The sequence below is a fragment of the Miscanthus floridulus genome, chromosome 4, assembly GCF_019320115.1.
Source record: "Miscanthus floridulus cultivar M001 chromosome 4, ASM1932011v1, whole genome shotgun sequence".
Classification (NCBI taxonomy): Eukaryota; Viridiplantae; Streptophyta; class Magnoliopsida; order Poales; family Poaceae; genus Miscanthus; species Miscanthus floridulus.
This window is the reverse complement of record NC_089583.1, coordinates 122,700,401-122,708,165: the sequence shown is the minus strand read 5'-3', so window position 1 is coordinate 122,708,165 and position 7,765 is coordinate 122,700,401.

Sequence of the window (7,765 nt, the reverse complement as noted above, 5' to 3'; positions counted from 1 at the left end):
GGTTGCCCTTGCAGTACCAAGTGCCTTACCAACAATAATACTGACGTCAGTGGCGAAGCTAGAGCGTAACAGAGGGGGGTGCGACTATAAAGAGGTAACAAAAAAATTAGCAATATAAATACTATTAGCATGGTCAAAACTATTAAGATAGGTAGAAATACATTATGTTACCTTTAATTGTCATCAAATCTACGTTCTTGCATTTTTTGAAGCGACGAATCACGGACTCATTCGTGATTTTCATCATTTCTTCTTTCTCCACATAGCAAATAAGACAATCGCTCATAAATTATCACCGATGCGGTTGCGCAAATTTGTTTTCACAATCTTCATGCCTGAGAAAATCCTCTCAACTATAGCAGTAGCAACTGGCAGTACTAGTACAAGCTTCAAAAGTCAATAAACCAGTGGGTAACGTTCACGTTTTCTAGTCTCCACCATTTTCTGAGAAAGCTCGGCAATAGTTTGTATGCTGGAGAACCTATCATCATCTCTCACATCAAATATGTAGAGGCCAAGTTCGTTGCTAAGGTCCCTCAGATCCCCAAAATCAAAATCATGTAGATAAAGCTTTGCTAGGCTCAACAACTTGTCCACATTAAAACCACAAAAGTCTCTTGGACTAAAAGAGGCCGAGCATGCAAGCAATTGAGAGCTTGTCTCATTGAAGCGGCTGTCAAGCTCTTGAAGTAGCCAATCAATAATATCATTGAAACAATCTATTTGGTAGTAATGCGTGTTTGTAATTTCAGATTTGTGCCTCCTCTTCTTTGGATCAATATATTCATCTTCCATTTCCAATTTGGAAATATTATTCTAATCACAAAATCCATACACATCATCTAATAGTTTTCCCCACTTTTCTCAAGACCACAGCCATTTGCTCTTTCCAAGAAACATCTCTTGACTCATCAACTAGCAAGCAAAAAATATCATTCCCAATTTCTTCTAGAATAGCCTGTAGCACCTCCTTTGCAAAACAATGCACAATGTCCCTTTGTATTTCAAGAGAAACCAAAAGACTATTTTTTTATATTTCTTTACTTGTTGCCTTTCTTAAGACTGGATTTTGCTCCGCTGCAAAATCACAAAATTCCTTGAAATTTCCTCTATTTAAAGAATCCTTCGACTCATCGTGGCCTCGCAAAGGCAAGCCTTGCTTTGCTAACATTCTAGCAACATCATTAGACCCATTCAGTCGAGTAATATAGTCCCTCTTAGCACTTTCATTTACACCACGGAAAGCCACATTAATGTGTTGTCTTGTTTGCAACAAATCATCACAGTTCTTCATTGCTAGATAGTGTGAGCCACCAACATCACCCACATGATCTTTGAGCCTTTGTTTTCTATGAAAACCATTCCAACCATTTTTTACAAAAGCTTCATATCCACCATCCTTCTTTTCTCTGAATAGGAAACGAAAAAAACAATACGCCCTGTCTTTAGATTCACTGTATCCAAGCCAACTTCCAAACTCATCGAACCACTCTGGAATAAACCTTCTTGACCCTCCTCCAATATTTGTCACAGGAAAACTAAATGTGTGAGGCTGACAAGGCCCTTTTTTCAAGTACTTCCTTCTCACCATTTCTCTATGATTAGGATGGTAGTCATCAATTTATTTCCGCAACTCTGGATCATATTTAATCTCCTCTTCTCAGTTGATATCATCCAAACACAAATTGCGAGCATTGTTGGCACTATCTGGCTCTAGCGCTTTTCTTTTGTAAAATCTTTCCATCGATTAATTTGTCATTAGTACATTGTCTAGTAAACAACTTGAGAAAGAAATAGAGGCAAATATCTACAAGAGTACAAGACTACAGCCACAGAACTAAAATAGTACTTCGTACCTTGAAAGATTGAATTCTTGATGCCTGGACACTGGACTGTAGACCGGCCAGACAGGAGACAACAGCTTTGAGCTTTCTGAACTTCAGCAGGCAGCAACGTTGCAAACTTAGGCACTCCGCACTCACCACTCAGCGACCAGAGCTGCGGCCGGATGCCTGGATTGCAGAGGCGCAGACACCAGGCGTGCTCCAAAGTAAAGATGAGCAAACAAGTCGCTCGGCCCAGTACGGCACGGCCCCGTGCCAGGCACGGTCCGACAGGGCACGACACGGAAGGGCCCGCTGGACTGCCGGGCCGTGCCACACCAGTCCTTCGTGCCTAGCTAACGGCTCTCCGAGCCGTTTTCCGTGCTGGGCTGGCCCAAAAAGCACGGGCCCAATAGCGCACCGGGCCGGCCCGAGGCCCATAGATGCCATACACAAATATTCTAAAAAAACAGACAGAGAGATGGAGGGGGAAGGTCGGAAGGGGAGGCAGGGGGCTCGACGCCGATCTAGAGGAGGCGTGGAGGAGCTCGGCGTGCTCGTCCCCGAGCACCTCGACATCGGATCCGGAGGAGCCGCTCGAGGCCGGCCACCGCGCTGGATGCCATTGGGGAGGAGCTGTCGCCGAGATTTCGATGGGGAGCGCCATTGCCCGCCGCTGAAGCTTCGGCCAACGGGGGTCAGCATATTGGGCCAAGGGGGGTGCATATAGGGCTGAAATCTGATGGTAATAACTTGTTTTTAATTTTTGGGGGGGTGCATCCGCATCCGCATCCAAGGGCCACTACTTTTGGCTTCACCCCTGACTGACGTGGTTTGATGGGTCCTTGTTTTGTTTGACGTGTTGTTTGCCCTGTCTCCAGCGACGAAGCCAGCGGTGGGGCTAGGGGGGCTTCAGCCCCCCTACCCATTCTGAGCACGTGGAGTTCCCCTAAGTTTTCTCTTAAAATTTTATGCATACATGTATTAGGTAGGAGGGGCTAAGATTAAGAGAAGATAAAAAAGCCTCTATTCTTTTATTCAGCCCCTCCTAATTTTTTTTCTGGCTTCATCACTGCCTGTCTCCGGATATCGCACAACCTACACGCCAGGAGAGGAAGCTTCCTAGCAGGTGGTGTAGGTCGTCGTATGCGATGCAAGCCCATATATTTATATGATATACATATACTAATTATCTCTATCTCTCTGTATATTATATATATATATACACCTAAAAAGACTAACATCATCATCTACCAGATGATACCAATTCGTGATCCCTGCTCACGTGTCCATGACCGATATGAATCACCCTCCAATCGAAGCTCACGTGTCCACGTCCTACCAAGTTCCGATTAGAAAACCAGATCCACTTCCGTGTTCGATACGAAGTCCTTGAAGCACACACATCCGTGTCTGATTACTGAGGTTCGGACCAAAAAAATTATGACACCGATGCAACGCATGGGCATATGTCCGGTAATTAATTAAAGGCGGCCTGCCCAGTTGTATTCATATTTATTTTTTCTAATATTAAATAAATAAAGTTTTTTCTATCACTTCTAAAAACCTTCCTTTGTCACAAGAGCGTATCTCTTTCCGCAAAAAAAAAACATGTATATCTCGTAGTTATAATGGCACCTGGCCCGTGTGTTGTGTCGTGTCTCATCTTGTTTTTGCGAGCCTGTTTGGTTGAGCACTATCTGATTCTAATTTTCTATGGAAGTTGATTCTCTCATAAAAGTGATTGTGACTGAAAGTGATTTTATTTGATTCTTTAGCATAAACTCTCAAAATCACGATGTAAAATCACTTCACAAGATCAGAAGAAGCTGCTTTTTTCAGCTCTCAGCCTCTTAGTTCATTTTAGGAAATCACTTTATATAATCAGCAGAGAATCACTTCTCTATGATAAACTGTTTGGAAGAGCTCCTACTGGATTCAAGGGAGAAGAATCAGCCCTGGGAACTCGGTTAAACAGGGCCTGCGCATCCATCCATCTCCATGCCTCAATATATAAGCAATGTCATGTCTTTGGTGATATTGAAACAAGAACAATTTCCATTTATATCTAAAAAATAAGCGCTGTCATGTAGGCATCTAGGTTAATACGTGACACTGCCGTGATTTCTTATGAACATCACGATATGATGCAGTCCAGACGTGACAGCGATATGATTGCCCTGCCTTTTTTTTTCAGGACAGTCTCCATGCCGTTGTCGGTGGCAATGTCCTCACTCGATCGATCGAGCTACGTAATTAAAACATGTTTTATTGGAGCCCTACAAAAGTTGCGTGGTCCAGTCACCGTCGCCTCATCCAACCAAGGTCGATCAAAATCGAACGTCCGAGATTATTACTTGGATCAGAAAACTTTTTCATTTCTCTTTGTTTGTGATGATGACCTGAAAACTTTTAAAAAAGCCTGGCTAGCTATTTTTTTCTAAATAAATGTCAACTGGTCCATGGCGTTTTTAAAGAGCGAGCCAGCATGCATGCCAGTCACGTCCAACGTCCAATTACTCCCAACGTCTTGTATTTTAAAAATGTCGTTCTCATTTTTCAAGAAGTTAAACATGTTTAATTTTGATCAAATATATAAAAAATTATTAGTATTTATGGTATATAGTTAGTATGATTAGATAGGTCCTTGAATATATTTTTATAATAAAATTATTTGAAGATACAAATATTGCTAATATTTTTCTGTAAATCTGATCAAACTTAGAAAGTTTGACCGACATAAATACCATAGTGACACTTAAAAAGAGATAGAGGGAGTACATAAACAACAATTATTGTATATAGTACGTGATACTACACAAAACAAATTTATTTATTTATTTATTTTAAAAAGGGTGTGGTCGTCCTAACTTTGTGTATCTCACCGGACTTGAATAGCTGTTACACAAGACTCGTCTCTAAGCCCTCTTTGAATGCAGATTTTTTTTCTTCTGTTTTCTACATTTTTCTGATTCATGTAAAAATTCATTATAATTTCTGTAAATTTTTTGCATTCTAAAGAGATTCGTAGCGGCATTGGTTTGCTACTGGATGTGGTGAGAATCGGTTCATCTAACTTAAGTTAGAGAAATTTGAGTTGTTGAATGGTTGGACTAAAATTTAATTTAAATAAGTTAAGTCTTAAGTTAGGGGAGACTGGTTCGGTGATGCGGCGACAAGATGGCTTGTCCCAACAAGGCAACAATGTTCGCCTTGCAGTCCCGAGTGCCTTGCCAACAATGCTAATGTGGTTTGGTGGGTCCTCGTTTTATTTGACGTGTTGCTTGTCCTACATGTCAATGTACGTTCGCACCATCTGCGCGTCAGGAAAGGAAGGTGGTGCAGGTAGCCGTATGCAATGTAAGCCCATTGTATTGATACATAGATCAATTAATTAAGGGTAAGCTCAGTTGTATTCTCGTATCTATATTTTTCTAATACTAAAATAAATAGTTTTTTTATATCGCTTCTAGAACCTTCCTTTCTCACAAGAGCAACAGAACATGTTTATCTCGTAGGTGTAACGACACCTGGCCCGTGTCAAGTCTCATCTATGCATGCATATCCATCTCCGTGCCTTCATATATAATTATTGTCATGTCTTTGGTGAGGTTCAAGCCGGAACAATTTTCATTATCTAAAAATAAGCGTTCTCACGTGGACATCTAGGATCAATACATCACATTGTCGTGATTTCTTTATGAACATCTCAATGTGATGCAGTTCAGACGTGACAGGGATTGCCCCATTAACTTCTTCCTTTTTCCTCCAAAGCAAACATGATCTAATCAGGACCTAAACACCGCATCCACGGCGTTGTTGGTGGCAATGTCCTCGTCCAAGAGCTACTCGATCGATCGAGTTACGTAAAACATGTTTGCCCTACCCCTACGAAAGTTGCCTAGTCTTGTCACCTTTGCTTCATCCAACCACAGTCAATCAAAATCGGACGCATAAGATTATTGCTTGCATCAGACAACTTTCTCATTTCTTTTAGTTATTTGTGATGATGAGCTGAAAACTTTTAAAAAAAACTTGACTAACTATTTGTTTTTCTAAATAAATGACAACTGGTGCCTGTCCATGGCGTTTTTAAAGAAGAGCAAGCCAGCAAGCATGCCAGTCACGTCCAGCATCCACTTACATGCATTACATAAACAACTGTATCGGTACGTCGCTACAAAAAACAAATTTATTTATTTTAAAAAGGGTGCAATCGTCTTAGCTTTGTGTTGTATATATATCTCGCGGGACTTGAATGCATTACACAAGACTCATTTCTAAGCCCTCTCTGCATGCGGGATTTTTTTTCTGTTTTCTATGCGTTTTAATTTTCCTGTGAAAATAAACTGATTCATGTATAATTTCTGTGAATTTTCCGTATTCCAAAGGGATTCTTAGCGGTGTTATGCTGCCAGGATGTGGTGAGAATCGGTTCATCTAACTTAAGTTAGAGGAACACGAGTCGTTGAATGGTAACCTAAAATCTAATTTAATTAAGTTAGTCTTAAGTTAGAGGAGACTGGTCCGATGGTGCGGCGACGAGACCTAGATTGGGCTTGTGCCAACAAGGCAGCAATGCTGCCCTTGCAATCCCGAGTCCCTTGCCAACAATGCTGACGTGGTTTGGTGGGTTCTCATTTTGTTTGTTGCCTTGAGTGCTCAGATGTACGCACCATCTACACGTTAGGAGAGGAAGCTTGCTAGCAGGTGGTGCAGGTCATTTTATGCAATGCAGGCCTATCGATTTATATGATACATAGACCAATTAATTAAAGGTGTGCTCAGTTATATTCGAATTTTAATTTTTCCAATACTAAAATAAATAAAGTTTTTTTCTATCACTTCTGAAACCTTCCTTTCTTACAAGAGCAACAGAACATGTTTATCTCGCAGTCATAACGACGCCTGGTCCTCGCTTTGTTTCACGTCACTACCGGAAGCAGTTAATTTGTGAGTGCAAGGGGTTTGCCGAGTGCAATTCTTCAGGCACTCGGCAAAAAACTCTTTGTCGAGTGCTATGCGAAAACACTCGGTAAAATAATTGCACTCGACAAAAATAAGGGTTTGTTGAGTGTCAAAAAAAAACTCGACAAAGAAGGGGTTTTGCCGAGTGTTTTTTTTTTCACTCGACGAACAAGCTCTTTGCCGAGTGTTTTTTTTTTGCACTCGGCAAAAAAATAATTTTTTTTCTCTTCTGACCTTCAAACTTTTTCTACTCTACACATATAACATGTGGTACTCCATATTAAAAATTGGTATATTTTTGGATCTGTTCGTTATATTTAATTAATTTATTGTATTTCAAAAAAATTGGTTTAAGTCAAATTTGAACTACAAGTGATTCAAATAATAGAATAAAATAAGTAGAAAAATAATAGTCATGTTATTGAGTTCAGTGTGAGGCCTTATCTTGGAAATGAAAAGAAATTCCGAACATGTCGTTCAGGAAACACGACCACAAACGTGTGGCCGAATGGTTTTTAAATTCAAAAAAAAAAACAAACGAAGTTTGAAAATCATGAGATTTGTCATGATGTGATGATATCATACATGGAGGCTGTGGTAAAAAATTGATAAGGTTGCGCACGTTTTGTCGCGTACAATGTTTACAAACCGAAGCATCTTAGAACAAGAATCGTAGCGTTGAGAAGGATTCGGTAAGATTTGGAGTTAAAGAGACGGTCAAATTGGGGTTTGACTTCAAAACATTTTGTATAGGCAATAGAGAACATAGATTGTTTCATGTAAAATTTTGGTAATTTTTTTAGATCTGTTTCATAATTTTAATTTATTAAGTGCAATTATAGAATTTCAATTGATATAAATTAAATTTGAGCTATAACTGCATTAAATAATGGAATAATATTCATAGAAAAATCAAATATATATTATCGAGTGAATTTGACAAGATATTTTTAAAGTATATTGGAACAAATTAA